The following is a 19,995-nucleotide window of genomic DNA, read 5'->3' as shown; positions in this document are numbered from 1 at the left end:
AACCAAACCAAACCAAAACAAAAGACAAGGAGAGGTATCCTTTGGTTCTATATACTGTGAATCTCTCCACTTCCCCTGGAGCTTTCCAGTGCTGCTTGGTCCAGAACTTGCTCTTCCCCCTGTCCTTCCAGCTGGTCTTCTGGGGGAGGGGCCTGCTGTGGTGATTCTCAGGTGTGTGCACCTGGGGGAGCTGCCCCACCCTCTGCCGGGTGCACGGCTCAGTGGGAGCTGTTTATCCTGTGAGGCGCCTGTTCCTTGGCAGCCCCGCTCCATCCCAGGCACAGTGTGATACCGGGAGGAAAAACCGCAGTGGCGGCGGCCAGCTCTGGAGCCCTAGAGTCAGCTCCTGCAGTAACTAAGGAGCTCTCCATCTGCAGAGCCTGGAGGCTCTGGGGCGGGCCGCTGATTGCTCAGCTTGGGGCCGCCAGGGGACAAGAGCCTCCTTGCTGTCCTGGGCACCCCTGGCTTCTGACTGTCCTGGGGGAAGGCCAGATCCTGGGCTGTGTTCCCGGCGCCCTGTGCTCCCGGGCTTTCACCGCTGGAATCCTGCTCCCAGCCATGCAGCCCCCTCCTGGAGCCTCTGCCCGAGCCCCTCCGAGCTGCTCCCGGGTCCAGCCGTGCGTGCTGCAGCCCTTCAGGGAGCTCGGCGCCCACTCCCCAGGGCGCAGGTGTCTGTTAGTGTCCCAGGGAGCCTGAGCGCATCCCCGCCCTCCTGGGGTCCTGCTCTAACCCCTGCGAGCCCCTTTCTGCCCGGGAAGGTTGGTGCAGCTCCTGCTTCTCCGGGATGGGGCTCTCCCGTCCTGGGGGCACTCACCCCGGCCTTAGCCCGGTTCCTCGCGGGGCCCCTCCCCCTTGGGTGCTTTTTTATTTCTTTATTTTTTTTTCCATCTTCCTACCTTGATAGAAGCCCGAACTCTTCTCTCTGTAACGTTCCAGCTGTTCTCTCTTTAAATCTCAGGCCGAATTTGTAGGTTTTCAGGATGATTTGAAAGTTACTGTCCCCAAGTAAGTTGGTGGGGACGGGTGACTTGGGGACCCTACTCTTCCACCATCTTGCTCCACCCACTGGCTTTTACATTTCTTATACTCATCTTTATTTTTTCCTTAAAAAAAAACACATATTACTTATGCACTGGCATGGAATAAATGTTTAAAAATGACAAATATTGTTCAAGAAATTCTATATACTTTCTAAGGAAAGCATTAAAGAGATACACTCCAATTTATATGAACATGTTCTTAAAAGAATAGGAAAGAGTATAACACATTTTAGAATTATTTCCTTTTTACAAGTTGCTCATTTATTCATTTATCTGTTTTTCTAGCATTATTTTCTCACTACCTACTAGGGGTCAGGAACTGTATATACAACAGTGAACAAAAAAAATATGTTCCTTTCTGGGGATATAATTTACAGCATAGTGATTACAGTTCATACTATTGTGTTATATACTTGCAAGTTGCTAAGAGAGTACATCTTAAAGTTTGTCACTGCAAAAAAGAAATAATAATTATATTAAAAAAAGAAATAATAATTATGTGACATGATGAAGGTGCTAACTAATGCTATGGTGATAATTGTTTTGCAACATATAGGTGTATCAAATCAACAAGTTGTACACCTTAAAGTTACACAATTTTACATGTCAGTACCATGTCAATAAAGCTGTGAAGAGGGGAAAGTAGACCCCTGCCTTAATATAACTTCCAGTCTACTTGGGGATATGGACAACACTACAATTAAACATACAAATAAAAAATGGCAACTGTGATAATATAAACGAGATAGCCACAAGGCCCATCAGAGAGAATTAGGATGGGTGCAGAGGGCCTGTGGAAGGAGTGGCCCAGGGAGCATGATGGGCTGAGAAAAGGCCTCTGTGGTTGGTGTAGCAGATTAGGTGGCTGTTATGCAGGGAATGGTTCAAGGGGTTGGCATGGGCAATGGGTGTGCAGGGTCTGGAAGTCCATTCTAAATTTTACCTTAATCCTTCCAGTGGAAAGGTTTGGACACTTGGAGGCATAGATATGAATGATTTGCCTTTTGAAGAGATCATTCAGACTCTTGTGGAGGACTCAATGGATGCAGATATACAAATTAGAATGTTATAAAAAAAATAAAGGAAACAGGGATAGAAGAGGAGGTTGCCTTGAAACGTGGTGGTGGGAATGGAGAAACATTATTCCAAAAGTGAATTATATGATATGAGGCCTAGGAAGAGTGGGATCAAAGATGACTCCTGTTTTGTTTTTATCATGACTGGCAGGATGATGGTGCCAAGCCAGGTAGTAAGAAACAGTAGCTGGCAGCCATCAGATCTGGTAATGATCCAATTTTGGACATGTTAGTTCAATATGTATTTGAGATACCAAGGAGGAAATGCCAAATGATAGGTAATAATCTAGTGGGGAATTGAGAGAAAAGGAAAGCGTCACAGAACTTTTACAAGTCTGGCTCTTCACGGTCACCTGCTCATGTGCCAAAAGTCTGTGCTAGTTTTTATTTTATTTTTCTCAGAATAACTCTTTCCATAGAGTTCACATCCTTTGAAGGGGCATTGGCAGTATACTATGAAAGTAGGTTTGTCACATATGACCTGAAGTTTAGTTAAATGCAAGTGTTGGGATTCATATTGGTCACCATCATGGGAAGTCATAGTGAGACCTGTATTTGGTTGTTTCAGTTTGTGTTGGTATTACAATTTCCTTTGAAAGCATGTGGTTTATTTGTATACTTTCCTCATTTCCTGAATGATTCCCAGCACTGGGCTGTTATTGCAATATATAGTTGGTAAAAGCTTGCTCAGTAAATAAATTAATAGATAACTGGCTGAATAAATATATGAACTCAATCTATTTTCTTCAGTACTTATTTGCATTTGTAGGTGTTACTGGCATATCTGATAAATGTGACAAGGACCTGGAATTCTTGGCTGGTTCCAACCACTGCCTTGCTGCCTTGCTCGGTTCTTACACACAGATCTGGTAAACACATACTCCATTGTGAGCTAGAGTTCAGGCTCTAAGCCTTAGCTGGGCTTGGCCAGAGGAATTCTCTTGTTCCACCAGCATGAAAATAGCTTGAAGGTTTGTGTGTCCTTTAATTTTCTTCAGGCTACAGTTATGGGAAAGTGCTGGAGAGGGGCATGAGCATTGATTCACTTCTGTGGAGTGAAAACGGGCACAACTGACAGCAAGAGATTTTGTAAATAAAAAATAAGTAACTTGAACAGTAAATTCACATACATAAAAAGAAGCATCTATAAATATACAAAAATGCTCCAACTTACTTGACTAAAACAATATTTTTCCTATCACATTTATAAAAATTAAAAGATTGATATTATTTAGTACTGACAAGGGAATGAGACAAACAGTGATCAATTTAGCAGCAATGTATGTACTCTTGGATCCAGCTGTATCCCTTCTAGATATTTATCATCTTCCTGGTAATCATAATATTTTTGAGCTCTGACCATACTTTATACTCTTTAGGTACCATTTGTTTCTCACAAAACTCTATAAGCTAATTTATATTGTTATCCACCCTGTAAAAATGAGAAAATTGAATCATAGGTTAAATATTTGTCCAAGGCCAACACTGATAATGAGCTACAGAAATCAGATTCAAATCCAGGCAGTTTGGCTCTAGAGCTACTTATGTGTACCTGTCTTTATTATCTTCCTGTACAAAAAAGTAAGAATGTCCTGGTGTTGAAGAGTTCAGATACTCTGAAGTCTCCCCCACTGCCCCTTCTATCTAATAATAGAGCCTTCCATGATCAGAATAGTACCATCACCCCCATTTCACTGGACTGATAAGTGGGATTCAGATTCTGCCTGAGTGCAGAAACTTTGACACTTAATAGTGTCCTTCCCAATCTACCTGACACCTGACATTGTTCTGTGTGAGTCTCCAGGGTACCTGGAGCTCTTCTGTACACCTCTATCAAATGCTGTTCATATAATGGGTGGTTGGGTTTCCAGAGTGAGAAGATAGGCTGAGACTGGATCCTGGAAGTTTTTTAAAAAGAGGCTATGTTATTTTTACTACTGAGTACTAGGAGTACTACTACAGAGTACTGTTTACTCTGTAATAGCAATAATGATGATAATGATGATGATGATGATGATGGTAATACTACCAACAAAAAATGACAGCCAAATTAGTTCTAGCGAGGCACTATCTTAAGAACTCTTTAAGGGCAGCCCGGTGGCTCAGCGGTTTAGCGCCGCCTATGGCCCAGGACCTGATCCTGGAGACCCGGGGTCAAGTCCGGTGTTGGACTCCCTACATGGAGCCTGCTTCTCCCTCTGCCTGTGTCTCTGCCTCTCTCTCTCTCTGTCTCTCATGAATAAATAAATAAAATCTTAAAAAAAAGAACATATATATAACATATATGAGCTTATATATATATATAAACTCAATTAATCCTCACAAAAGCCCCACAATATAGTACTAATATTATCTCCATTTTGCAGAGAAGGAGACTGAGAAGTACAGTGACATTACTTGACCTATGCTATATTTGAGAGCCCAAGTGTCAAGGTGTATTCAGCACAAAAGGTAATAAAGGCTTGAACTAGTTTGGGAATAAGGTAAAGGGGAGAGGGACAGATATGGGCAACATCATGGAAATAACATCTGTAAGGACTTAGTAACTAACAAAATATGGGTGACAGGTGGGGGCAGTTACCAACTCTTCTTGGGCTTAAACCTAGGGGACTGGAAGGATAATAGTGATTTATATTTATAAACTAATCTCTACCAGCTAGTTGTGTTGGTACCTTTGAATTTGTGGGAGTATACCAACTACTTTCTCTAGGAAGGGCATAATATGCCAGTCATTTGATTACTGAAAGGCTCAAAATGAATTTATTCTTAGGCTGGGAAAGAATTCATTCAAAATTACTCCAAATAATTTTCAGAGAGAAAATACCATGCCATCTATTTTAATACTAGGATCAAAAGGAAGGAATCTGATGTTTATTGAAAATCTGTAACATTAGATAAATTAATTTATAGTATTTACTTACCTTAATAGGAATTATTTTCCTGTTATCATATATAGATGAGAGAAGCACTTTGCTCATGGTCACACAGTTGGTAAATGACAGAACCATCTTTTACTATAATTTCAGTGCATTTCAGACCACCAAAGAGCCTAACATTGATTTTTTTCTACCTTTTTCTTCTGTATTTTTTTAAAAATAAGATTTCTTAAAGATTGAGCACTCTCCCCTGTTCCTTTAGCAATCCTGTTCTTGTCCAGTGGTCTCACTCTAACACAGATCAAACATTTATGAATTTTCTGGTCTGTGACTCATATAACTCTTATCATTGGACCTTGCACAGTCTAGTAGTGCTTGCCTCTGAGGCATTTCAGCTTATTTACTACGTTTAGGCTTTACTCCTAGAAAAATAACATAAAATAGCTTACCTTTGGTGTCCTTGTTTCTGTCCATCTCTTCCTTTTCATTGACCATGCCCATCATTTCCCTAATGCCTTTCAGATGCTTAGATATCTGCACTCAATGCAAATCAGTTTTTTTTTTTTTGTTTGTGGTTTTTGTTTTGTTTTGTTTTCTCCATTAAACTCATTTATCTTGTGTGCCATTTTCTCAGAACCTAGAGATCTGAATAGCTAATTTGGTAATGAAATTTGATGAATTTTTTCTTTTCTTAATAAAAATTGCCCATATTAGTCATGGCTCTCCAGACAAATAGAACAAAAGGGATGAGTGTATATGTGTGTGTTTGTCTTTGTATATAATTATATATATATGTGTGTGTGTATGTGTGTATATTATTAAATAAAATATATTTATAAATCTCTATAAAGAGATGTTCTAAGGAATTGGCTCATGAAATTATGGAGCCTGGAAAGTCCAAATCTGCAGTATTGGCTGGCAGCCTAGAAATCCAGCAGAGACAGTGGTGCAGTTCTAGTCTGAAGGATTGTAGGTAAAGACCCAGGACAGCCAATGATGCAGATGAAATCTGAAGACAGTCTGCTTATGAATTCCCTCTTGTTCAGAGACAGGTCTTTATGTTCTATTCAGGCCTTTAACTGATTGGATGGGGACCACCCACATTATAGATAGCAGTCTGTTTGCTCAAAGTTTACTGATTCAGATGTTAATCTCATCCAAAAATATCCTCCAAGTTGACTCATAATAGTAACCATTATATTCTTTACCAGATATTTCTGGATAATGCATTTTAATACTATAATTGCTGACCAATTGGCAAGTTTATAGAGGGATTTTTGAGTAAGGAGTTTTCTACAACCCCCTTCCCACTCATCTACTGTATAATTTAACTGCCTTTGCTTCTATTTTATGAGAATTAGTTGTTTGGAGGATATTTCTAAAGCATCTGTAATCTAAGGGTGTCATTTATTTTATTCTTTTTTTTAAAAAAAGATTTTGTTTATTTTAGAGATATGGAGCACAAGCAGGGAGAGGGGCAGAGGGAGAGAATCTCAAGAAGACTTCCCAATAAGCACAGAGCCTGCTGGACATGGGGTTTGACATGGGACTCGATCTCAAAATCCTGAGATTATGACCTGAGCTGAAACCAAGAGTCTGATGCTTAACTGACTGAGCCATCCAGGCACCTCCATTTATTTTATTCTCAAAAGAGGGTTTGTATGGACCATTGCCAAGTTCACATGAATCTTAGTTCAGCAAACATGTGAGATGCATAGGCTGCTGATCCTGAAGACTGAGGGTAGTTTTCTATTTATTTCCTTGTTTATTTCCTTAATCCCCATAACTGATTGCTATCATAGTGTAGGCCACAATCTATCCTTCTTTAATGTCTCTCTGGTATCCCTAGAGCTTGGAAATGTTTGCCTGCATCAGACGTGCCACTTTTGTGACTGGGCTGATAAAGAATACATCACAGCAGCAGCCTCTAGGTACATACATAGAGAAAATATATAAACAAATAGGAGGAGAAAAATACCAACTTGCAATTGTTATCTAGTGTTATCCTCCACTTTATTCTGTAGAACCAAATTAGACACCTGCATGATATTTTGGCTGCAGTCTTCTTTTTGGTTCAGAAGCCTCTTGGACATCCACTTCTCTATGAGACCAAGTTGCATGACCTGACTCCTGAGGCGCTCTTCCCCAGTTTACAGATGCTTGCTGCTGCTGCTACTGTCAGAGGTTTCAGCATTTTTACTTATACCAGTAAGAGATTTAGGAAATGCAGGTATTTGGGGGGAAGAGGCTAAATGGATATTTAATAGAGTTACAAGATTTGATAATTAGGAGAATGTCCTAGGAGAGAAGTCTAAACTTGTATGCCTATGTGGAACCAGAATGGTGAGTGTAAATGTATAGCAAGGAAGCACTTGGCAAATTAGAGAGCTATGCTTCCTCTAATACAAGCAGCTGCTACTCAGAACATCTAGAGAGGAATGAGAGCCCAGGATGGATAGTTCTCTCGATTTACATGTGATCTGTTCAGATGGAATGGTAGGTAGAAGGATCAATGGCATATAAAAACAAAATGAGGATATGTTATTAAAATACCAGATTTTTCTAAGAGAAAACTGAAGATTCCTAGTTTATTCCATTCACCAAAAAAAATTATAGATACCAGAATATCATTATTAATTAAATTACAATTAATTAATTATTAGGGTTTAAAATTCATGAGAGGACTAAGAATTATTATAATTGAAGATTTATCTGACGCTGTGGGAAAAAATTTCCTGAGAACTCTGTCAGCAGAGAACCAGAAAGCATGAAGAAAATGATGGATATATTTGACTACTAAACAACCCTTGTTTAGAAGCACCATCTCAGACAAGAATATACCATTAAGAAAATTATGGAATTATGGTAAACTATTTTTAACAGATAGTAACAGGAGAAAAAAAGGTTAATATATCTTAATTATATGTATTTACAAGTATTTGACCTAAAGAAAAACACTTTTATTTATTTTTTATTTTTTATAAGATTTCATTTATTTATTCATGAGAGACACACACACACACACAGAGGCAGAGACACAGGCAGAGGGAGAAGCAGACTCCATGCAGGGAGCCCAATATGGGACTTGATCCCAGGACTCTGGGATCATGTCCTGAACTGAAGGCAAATGCTCAACCACTGAGCTCAACACTTTTCAGGTGTCCCAAGAAAAACACTTTTTAGAATGATGGGCAAGATATACATAAACAGCTCACAAAAAATGGAAAAAAAGATGTTTAGGTTCATAAGTAATAAAAGTTGCAAATTAAAATGAGATATGATTATTCATCAACCACATTGGAAATACTTTAAAGTGATTAAGTAGGAGTCTGAAGTAGTGGGAAATTAAAACTCCTGTATATTGCTGGTGAGAAATGAAACTGGGAAAAAATTCTGGAAGGCAATTTGGCGAAGTGTTCTAAAGGCTTTAACCCAAGAATTTTACTTTTAAGAATATACTCTAATATGCATATATATATGTATATTTTTTCATATTCCAGTATATCTATTTATATTCTAATTTAATACTACATCTATTCATATTCTAATATAATATTATGTATGTGTTTTCATATTCCAATGTTTCTCTGTTCTCTTTCTTCCTCACTAGAATATAAGCTCCACAAAGTCAAGGGGCTCTGTCTGTTTAATTGCCTGTGCTTTTACTTGAGCCTAGGAAATTGCCTGTCATGTAGTACATGATCAATAAATATTTATTGGGATATTATTATTTTTTAATATATACAAAAGACCTTGGCATCTTAGAGCATGTCTAAAGGAGAATGACTAGGATGTTGAGGAATTTGAAATTAAATGATGAAAAGGTAGGAGGAAAGAACTGTTAGAGGAATAGCCAGCAAAGGCTTTGATAATGGTCTTCAAACATTGGAAGAATATCATGTGGAAGAGTGATTTGACTCATTCTATGCATAAATAGACCAATAGATGGAGTTTATAGAAAGGCAATGTGGGGACTCTATTTAAAGAAGTACTTTTACACAACTAGAGCTGTCCAAAATGGAACTGACTACTTTGAGAAGAGGCAATTCCCCATGGCTAAAAATATTCTAGCATAAATACTTACAGAAAGATCCATAATGCAGAGTAAGACCTTGACTTGATAACTGCAAATTTCCTCTGCTTAGAAAACTCACCTCCACTTCCTCCCCAACATCACCTTCTACACCCTCTCTTCTTTCAGCTAGTTACTCCTACTTACTTTTCAGATGTCAAACTAAATGTTACCACTCTCTGGAATTGTTCTCCAGCTAGTCATCCCAACATAGTTGTTTGTTTATGCCTCTTAGATTTATCTCACTTTTCCTACATGTAAATTTCCTTTTGTCAGACTGTCCTAGACTTGGTTACAATATGGAGGCAAAGACTAGTTCTATCCTGTCTAACTTTTTATATCTGGTGTCTAGTCCAGTGCTTGTCACAGAGTAATATCAAATTAATCTTAGCAAGGTATGTACAAATGTTAAAATAACTTTACATTTCATTACTTTGGGAACCAGGAATCATTAAATCAGAGGGACACATCTATTTTCTTCCTTATTTTTATTCATGATTCTGTTCACTTTGTTGGTGCATTGGCCTAAGTATGCCAATAGTCATCCCAGTCATCCTAGATGGATCCATTGAATCATTACTTGCATTTCAGTCCATCTCTAGATGTTGACCTAAATCATTTACTAGGGAGATTATATAAAGTTTGGTCAAATTCTCTGGGGGTCAGCATGCTCAGCTTTGATGCTAGGCTTTCTCACATAACACTAAATTTATGGGTAGTAGATCTTTTGTTTACCCAAATTGGAGTTTATTTTACTTTTTTTATTATTAATGTAAAATATAGTTATTATAAAAAATTCAGATAAAACACAAAATGTGAAGGAAAGAAGTAAAGTCACCCATAATCTACTTGGAGATTACCTCTGTTAACATTTTGGTATATATCTTTGTAGACTTTAAAAAAAATAAGCATTTTATGATCGAGTACTATCATAAAACAGAAACTATTTTATAACATACTTTTCCATTTGATATATTGAGAAATCGTCTCCATGTCCATAAGTTTATTTTTACACTATTCTTTTATTATGCCTGTGTAGCTTTCCAGAATATGAATATGCCATCATTTACTTAAATTATTTTCTATTTTAGCATATTTAGGTTATTTCTATTTTTCACACTTACAGAGCAATGATACAATAAACATTCATGGTTGTATATCTACTTACATGTACTCAGTTAATGCATTTGTGTAAATTTGAATATAAAACCTTAGGATTATTGGATCACAAGAAACCTATAGTATTTTAGCTTTTGGTATATATTGTCAGGTTGCACTCTACAAAGTATGTATTCATTTTCACAGGTCCAGTTAGCATAATGCTATTGATGTGATTGACCAGCTTGGTGTTGTGTTATTTATTAAGATAATATAGTTCCCTTTAACCTGAATGATAGGAAATAAGAAAGTTGATATAGCTCTAAGGCCAGTAGTTAACATATACTGTTACTCTTGCATGTGAAGGAAAATTGTTTCCAATAGTTTTTAAAAACTGATGGGGATGCGGAAAAATGCATTCATTAAGTTGAAAGTTACCTATTAGATATAAAAGGCTGTGTTGATTTATTCATTGAAAATTTCACATCCAAACCACACCTATAATTGGCATCATCTCTTGAGGAAAGCCTCCAGCCTTCCCTTAGTTGGATGTACGTAGGTGTAGGAACTGGCTTAGATCTGGAAACTGTGTTACATAGGCTCTGAGTCTTCACTACTAAGAGTGAAATTAGGTTTCTAACCCACCAGACCTCTACGTGTCAAGCTATATCTCAGTGGACTGCTTATCTATTTTGTTTCTAGGAAACCTGTGATCAATTAACCATTGCTGCAGATCCCTTGGGGTCAGAACATCTGATCACTGCTTTCTTTCATCTTGTAATAATTGCACTCATCTTCATTCTGAGAATTAAGTGCCACTGTCTGGTTTGCTGCTCTAGCATCCCACTACTTCCTTTGAAGTGAGGGACTGTCCAGTGTGACAGGCTCCACCATTTTCTCGTCTATGGAAGGCAACTACATAGAGCTCTTCCAGAAAATTAGCACTCCTCCCACCCCCACACACAAGCAATATCTTTCATAATAAGAAAAAGGACTTCTGGATCATCCAGTGAGATATAGTTTGCAGAATGGATGGCACAGAACTGATTCATCCCATTGTTCCCCTTTCCTTGAAGCTTCAGTCTTTGTTCTGAAATGGGCCTGGGATTTTGTTTTAATCACATGTGAGATGACAGACATGAGAAAACTGCCTTGAAGGATGATTTATTACTCACAGTTATGAAGAGGAAGAGACATATCATGCTATGTAGGGACCCATGAGATAGGAGACAGAAAGAGTAAAGGAAAAGCATGATACAGAGCCTTCATTGCCTTCATGGTGTGTGTTGGGGGGGGGATCCTTTGTGCATATAAAAATGATTCAAACATATTTCAGAGCTCTCAACCTTTCAGAGTCCTGCTTTTCCCTAATCAGTATATAAGAGGTCTGGTGGAAGTCAGCTCTCAGTTGGAATGCTACCCAGGTGCCCCTGGACACTTCTGGCATTTTGATATCATTAACTGTAGACCACCTAGCAGTTAATTAATACTAATCCTATACCTTTGAGCCAATGTTTGGGGAATGGACATTTCTCAGGGTATTGGGGCTACTCATGCTTTAGTTTGTCATTTAATGAACTTGGAATCTACTACCATAACACAAACTCCAGGTGTTGTTTGTGACACAGAATAGCGTGGTTCTAGAAGTCTTTCTGATTAGGGGCTATCTTATCCCATAGAAGGGCATGTATTTCTAAGTGTGGACTCTATTGGGATTCAGTTCTTAAATATAGACCTGGAGGTGATAATAGATGCTGTGGGGAGGTTCCTTCAGAAAAATTGGCTTCGGTTGGTGAGCCACTGTCCCAGCTTTCATGACTGAACCGTTTTTTTTTTTTTTTTTTTTTTTTTCAGGGAGGTCAGGTTCCTTCATGGTGTATGCTCAGGGGCATCCCTTGTACAAATAAAAATGATTCAAACATATTTCAGAGCTCTCAGCCTCTCAGCATCTTAGAGTCCTACTTTTCTCTAATCAATATATAAGAGGTCTCGTGGAAGTCAGCTCTCAGTTGGAATGCTATTTTGCACCTCTTACAATTAGGCCCTGGACTAATTGTCAGCTATGACTGATAAGTCATAGCTGGCCTGTGTCCACATATAGCAGGAGAAGGAATCCTTCTGTGATACCATAAGCTTTACGATCCTCCTCACTGTAAATACAGTGTATATAGTTGTATACCTTTCAATTTTTCTCGATTTAATCCTTTAGCTGTCTAGGGCCATAAGCAGAAGTAAGGTGACTCTAATTTCTGTGATTAGCATAGCAACTTGGTTAGAGGCCTGTTGATAGCCCAAAACCTTGCCCTCTATTTGCATTTCATCCCACACCACCAATGAAGATAATATGAGTAATTTTCTTGCCCCAATATTGTGTATCATTCAAGTCCAGTTGCCCCAACTGAAGGTTGTAGATGTTCTCCACAGTTATAGAAGTAACCCAATACCCAAATACCATATTTTTGATCTATTTCATAGGATCCTGATCTCAATGACTATACCAGTGAGGATCCTAAGAGGAAATAAATGGCACCCTAAATTAGCACCCTAAAATAATATCTTTTTTTAAGATTTTATTTATTTATTCATAGAGATGCAGAGAGAGAGAGAGAGAGACAGAGGGAGAAGTAGGCTCCATGTAGAGAGCCTGACATGGGACTCGATCCAGGGTCTCCAGGATCACCCAGTGGGCTGCAGGCGGCGCTAAACCGCTGCGCCACCGGGGCTGCCCCTAAAATAATATCTTAAGATTAATTACCTAAAATTTAATTTGAGAAGAATTTGATAAAGAGACTACTAATAAAGATATGGGCAGTGTGGGGAAATGACAAGGGGTAAAGCAGTTCACAGAGCTAGTAATAGTGAAGGCCATTACTATCTCCAAGGCTGAAGGGGTGCAGGGAGGGAATGATTGGCAGAGCCAGGAGACAGAGAGCTCTGTGGAGAGAGGACTGTTGAGCTTAACTGTCTGGGACCTTTGGTTCAGGGACATAGCTGACTGCCAGGACTACTAAGGACAGGAAAATATATATCCTATCTCATCTTCATCCCTTGCTTTGATCTCCTCCTATAGGTGTTCCTTGTGTACTAAACTTAACTAAAACATGAAGGAAGAGGAGTTCAGTGATGTGGCCCTTACAAGTCAGCCTCTGGAGCACAGGGGAATTTTCTTGGGTGGAATGTGGATACGGAAGTGTTCAGTTTGTGCCTTGTGGTATACTACAGCTTGATTTGGGCTAGACTTGCTTTCTAAAAGGATTAAATTTAGGACCTGACTCCAGAAATCTATCCATTCGGTGCTGTCACCTAGTGAGAGACTGGAGGGATAGGAAATAGAGCCAGCTCCTGGTGACAAGTTTGTATAAGACAACCCCTAGTATGTTGAGGCATTTGGTCTATGTTCTCAAATTTAGGACAGTTTTAGTCACTATGGCAGCTAGCAAATTTTCTGCAAAGTGCCAGATAGTAAATATTTTAGATTTTGCAGGTTATGTGGTCTTTATCATAATTACTTAACTCTCTTCAGAGATAAAAGCAGCATAGACAACCCCTAAACAAATGGATGTGCCTGGGTTCCTATAAAACCTTATTTATAAAAGTAGGTTAAGAACAGGATTCAGAAAAAAAAAAAAAAAAAAAAAAAAGAACAGGATTCAGATACCCCTACTGTGCAGAAGCTGAATCAGAAACAGGAAATTGAATCGAAAGGGCAGTTATATAGACTAGGCCAACCCAGCAGTAACTGGTGAATACTATGAGCATTAGTTAGCAATTTTGTGCTCAGGATTTACCTTCAGGCAAACTGATTTACAGCAGTGAATTTATAACTACGAGATTAATTTCTGACACCCTGGCTGGAGGGTTGATCCTGCTAAAATACTGTTTTTTTCCAGTTAAATTTGGTTCAGGAACCTAGTGGGACCAAGGTTACAGGTAGCAGACGCTCTCACTTTTGAGAGAGATGAAATCAGCTAACCTGTTCCAATGGACTTCTATGGTACCTGCATGAACAAGGCTCTCTTTCCTATAAGTGGACATTGTTGTAGGCCTTATCTGTTGTTCTGAATTTCATCCCCTTGTTTTTTCCTTGGTGCCAGAACAGATCTGCATTCATCCTGTGCAGTGGGCCTACTCTCCAGATTCTACCTTTTCCCCATTTGGCCAGTTCTAGTTTGACAAGATATAGATTAAGATTGCTTGCATTCCCAGCTAGTATTTTTATGTATTTTTCATTTACTTTACATATAAAACTTTGGTTGTATTTTATTGGTTATTTTTTGAAATTGAGTTTGACTTGGTGCATATAGCTTTAAGCCATTAAAAGGTTTAATTGAAGATTCAGGAATGTAATCCATTTGGTTCTCTAGATTTATTAGCCCCTGAATCACACACAGCAGAAACCGGAACGTCGAAGAGTTCTTGTCCAGATTTTAAGTTACTTCATTGTGGTTTCAACATAGAAAAGGCACAGTTCAGAGCTTTTAGCTCCAGATTCAAATACTTGACAGAGAGTTTTGGATTCTTTCCAAAAGTTCTGACACTTTAAAAAAGTTATGCACTTTTCTTTTATAGTAGTGGGAATGGATTTCCATGCGTGTAATAACCTTCCCTCAGTCCCTCACCTATCAACCTTTCTGACCAAGGGTGTGCAGTTGAGCAAATAGGGGTTGGCTTGAGAGTGTGGCCATGGAGCAGGGCTGTGCTAACTGGCCCATGCAGGATTATGTTGAAGAATTAAGCTTTGTTTTCACCTTGTTAATTGGACTAAGCAGAATTGTGAGTTGGCCTGAAGTGATCTCTAAAACAGATCTGCTCACCACACGTTTAGTTAGCGGCTGTTTGCCATTTATAAGGCAGGATGTGAAAACCAGCAGCAGTGACTGCTAAGTCAACCCTTCTGGAGGGGATCCAGAGCAGCTGGAAGGGAGCATAGACTAAGGGTGGAGGTTCTGTTAGATTTCTCTCAAGACGCCAAGTGGGGTTATGGCTTCACATAGTTCCTACCACCATGGAAGAGTGAGCAGAGTAGCAGGAGGCCTGAGGTTGGGCAGGATTATAAATTGGAGAGTTCTTGATGTGGGAATAAGAAATCAGGATTCTAGTCTCAGCTCTGCCTTTAATTGCTATGTAAGGGAGGTCTAATCACTCAGCCTTTTCTGGGAGTTGGTTTCCTTATCTGTAAAGAAGGAATAATTAGTCCTGCCCTATCTCTCTCAAAGAGATGATGAGTACCAAATGAGAACATTAATGAATGTGAAAGAACTTCAAAATAGTATAAAGCACAAGAGAAAGACATTATTATCATGACTGCTAATAAAATTGATGGGCTCACTAGCATCACAATGCTTTCTGTATCAAACATAAACTCCTCCCCCAGGCTTCCAAGTCCTTTTCTGAACTAGACTTCACTTTCTGAGGCACTATTACAAATCTCTTGCCTGGACTTTGCTCCAACTAAGCTAGTCTCACAATATTTCTTTCCACAACGCAGTTTGCTCCTCCCTATCTTTATGTTTTCATGTATTTTGTTTCTGGTTTCATCCCAACTCTTTTTTTCACCTCCCCTCACAGCGTCATTCTGTCTCTTAAAGCAAGTTCCAGAAAGACACCCCACTCAGATCTCTTCTCACTTGAAATAATCCTTGGAAGATCCCATATACTTCCGGGGCATTAACACCATCTGTCTGCTGATAAGTTCTTCTCATTTTAGTTGATGACAACACCATTCTCTAACTGGAAGTTAGACAAGATGCATTCTTTCCCCTCTTCTGCATCCTTTCCCTCATATTCCACATTTTCTTATCCCTCTGGTCCTGTACCATCTGTCTCCTGAATCTCTGTAGCATTGCTGCTGCCTTACTTTGGATCCCTATCTCTGATAAGTTGGATTATTGTCACAGTTTACTGATTAGAGCCACTGATTCCAGTCTGTTACCCTGACAATATATCTTCTACTCTTCTGCCAAAGAAGTTTCTAAAACACAAATCTGATTATGCCATTTCCCTGCTTCAGATACTTCAGTGACTCATGCTTTTCAGAACTAAGTTCAAATGTAGCATGGTAGTACACACATCTCCTCATGTTCTTGCTCCTACCTAACCTTCTCCCCACTGGGTATAAATCTTTTTAGGTCTTGAAATCATCTAAGAATATGAGGGAAAATAAAATTTTATAGGTAAAGATTTGCAAACAATTAACCATTTGTTCCTGGAGCTCAACCTTGCCACCCTTATGAATCACCACATTCAAAGTCTCCAACCTCACTCCTTGCTGCTCCCCACATAGACACTTGGCTCCAGGCATAGAGATTCCCAATGATATGTGGCTTTTTCATGCCTCTGTACCTTGATATTTTGTATTCCCTCTGCCAGGAATTCCCTTCTTACCATCTTTGTTCAGCTGAAGATCACTTGTCCCTCAACTTAGTTCAAATATTTCTATTTCTAGGACATCTTCTCTATTTGGTTTATTTATTCCTGCTTTGTGGTTCCAGAGTAGCCTGAGTAGTCTTGCATCCCACTTGTCCTCAACAGAATTTTGATCTGTTGCATTTTTACTTGCTAGATTATTTTACTCGCTAGGTAAAGATCTTGTCTTAATTAACTTATTTCCAGCTAACAGCATATTACCTGCCATATAAGAAGCACTCAGTAAAATATCTGCTGAATGGCATTGAATTGTTTCTATCTAACATACTCTCCTCCCTCTCTTTAACTAGCATGCACCTTATAGTTCCCTTAAGAGTAACCACAAAGACAATCTCTTTATATAATCTTGCTTCATTATCCCCATCATTTAATGATCTTCTCTTTGAATTTCTTTATTGCTAGTGTGTGGTTTTAGCATTGCATATTAATTTAGAGGTTATTTTGAAATATATCATCCTAAACTATTTTAAGTATAAGATGCTGTGTAGGGTAGAACTAAGTTCAAATGTAGAATAAGGAGTCAGAAGACCTTATTCTAGTTTTAGCTCTGCCCTGAGCTAAATGTGTAGCCCTAGGCAAAGTATTGACTTTTCCCTCCCTTGGTTTATGTTTTCTTATTTTTAAAATGAGGGGTCTATATAATCTGTAAGATAGCTTCCTGTTAAGAGGCTATATGCCACTAATTTCTTTATTTTTTTACGTATCATATTTATATACTTCAGCTTTCCAATTACACTGTAGTTCCTGCATGCAAGGGATATTTTGTGTTGCAGTCCCTTTTTTGTCTATGGATCACTAACTACACATCTATAGATATGTCAAATGAGCAATTAGTAACTCTAAGCGTCACCCTGAGAGATTGTGAAAGCATGATATAACAGAGTTAATAAAATCATTTTTTGCAATTTCAAATCTCTAGATTACTCAGGAGTTGTATGTTGTTAATGTATCTCATGTATACATCCCTTTACCAGTACTTTCCTTGAGAAGGAAGGCCAAATTTGAATCTTCAAACCTTCTTTTTGAAGTAGGAATTTCCTCCCATCTTGGGAAAAGATGTATTCTAACTCAAAGTGGGAAAAAGAGCTTTAGGAGACTCTTAAAGACCTTCAAAGGAATTTTTGGAATCTAAATTATGCCAAGAAAATTTAGCAAAAATAAATCAGAAAATATATGATTTTTTTCTTGCTAATCTAAAGGAAAATCTGCTGCTTTTCAGAGTATAATTTAGGATTTCACCAGACTATGAATTTTTGGCTGATGGTCAGAGACATTTTTATTATTTCAAAGAAAGGCAAAAGGTTAGTAGTCTGGGTAATATGCAGTGACATTCATTATATCATACTGGCTTTTTTTTTTTTTTTTAAAAAACAACTCTGTTTGTCCAGGATAAGTATTCTTCATCTTCTTTCATCTCAGCTTTTGAAAATCAGCAGCACCCTCCCTCAGTAGTGACCATGTGTATAGAGGACTCAACCATGGGTTGTAGAGGTCAAAAGAGTTGCAGTTGAAGCAATTCTGTATAGCTGAATAGTAGATCCTCAGCACCAAACCCTGTTTTGCAAAGAATAAATCAAGTCTTTCCTTGACTAATTTAGACTGACTCTGTTGAAACTGTAACAGCCACTAAATACTTAATTCACCTCAATCAGCTGTTTCTTTTCTGTTGGTCAATGTGGGTGGGAAATGACCTTGATTTTCTGATTAAAGGAGTCAAAATTATACTAACCACACATTTATCAAGGATTTGCATTCATAATTACTTATTTTTATATCTCTACCAAGAGTATTTGGAGCATTTGATTTACTTAAAGCAGATCAATTTTTAACCCTCCTCTGCTCTATATAACACAATTATTCTGTAATGATTATTATTTTCTGTAGTACTTAGTACACTCCACCATGAGTTCCTTGAAGTCAGGTACATGTCTTACTTATCTTTAAATCTCTAGGGCTACTATTTTGCCTGAATTTTAGTAGATTTCCAGGAAATGTTTATGAATTGAATGAATGAACGATTGGATAGATCATCATCTGTAGCATGGCCAAGATTGATTACTAAGTGACTTTTAGCATGCTATAGATTATATACCACATTAGATAGAAGTCTGCATTTACTTTGGTATGCCTAGATAATGCCTACAAAATTCTTTAAAGGTGTTATGTAGGATTCTACTAGTGGAAACCTGTGAACTTGATGATAGGTTCTTACGTTTCAGCGTCTGAATCTTACGTTTCAGGTCTGATCTCTCCAAGTCTTTTGAAACTATAGCTCCTGGCATTTCAAGTGCTCTCTCTATAGGCCCAAAGTGAGTCAGATGCCCAAACTGTCACAGCTAATTTGCCCTCACTATCGAAATTTCTGTGCTGGGTATCAGAATCACACAAGCGTGTCTCTTACCCTCTAATTGTTACTCAGCTTTCATATTTCACACTCATTCTGCAAGCACTGAAGTGCAAATTTAGTAAATAGGGAGTGAAAATACACTACTACATTATGCTTCAGTTTTCCATACCATATCATTTGCTGCATAGAGATTCTCAGTGAAGATACCAGACTGAGTACCACCATTTAAAGAATGTAAGTACTCTGTCACTCTGAGGGTAATCCATTTTAAAATAAGCTTTCTTCTAGGACTCCTGTTTATCCATTGATACAAAAATAAGCAAGAATTTAAGCCATCTTAAAAAGTAACTCCTTTGACAGTTTTACAACTCTAGTATGAAAAACAGATTTATATAAATACATAATATCTTAATATGCCTCCCAAATGATACTTTTTCCCCACCCTATGAGCATAAATGTATTCATAAGTTCAATTAGTAATATCCCAAGTAATATCAGGCCTTGAGAGGCAAGCAAAGTGGCATTTTATAATACATTTTAAAAATTCTTCAGAGTGGCCCAGTCTTCAAGATGAAATCAGGCTGCTGGTAGGGGAATATGGTCTTTGGGATTTCCCACAGTGTGGGATGCAGAGGGCCATTCTCCTTCTTGGTGAGTCCCCTGACAGTTCAGAACTCTACATTTGAGGCTTGGTCAGATGAAGATGTACCAGAAGAAATTTCATTGACCTAGAATAATTATTTTGTGTCTTTTTCTTTTTCTTTTTAACATTTGTTGGGTTTTATTAGTATTTATTTGCCTGGCACCATGTTAGGTACCCTTGCATGAATTATGTAATTGATTTTAACTCTCTCAATCAACCTATGAAATGGCTTTTACTTCTCTTCCTTTATACATGAGGCAATTGTGGTGTTCAGATAATTAGCCAGTATTTAAAATTAGATTTTCTTATTATTTTATGTATGGTATACTTTCTACAATACAATAGCAAGGACAGTGGTCACTACTTCAAACATAAGTTGTAACCAAATTGACCATTTTTCTGTTAAGCTTGCCATGC

Source organism: Vulpes lagopus, chromosome 15, assembly GCF_018345385.1.
Source record: "Vulpes lagopus strain Blue_001 chromosome 15, ASM1834538v1, whole genome shotgun sequence".
Classification (NCBI taxonomy): Eukaryota; Metazoa; Chordata; class Mammalia; order Carnivora; family Canidae; genus Vulpes; species Vulpes lagopus.
Note: the sequence above shows the minus strand (reverse complement) of the source record.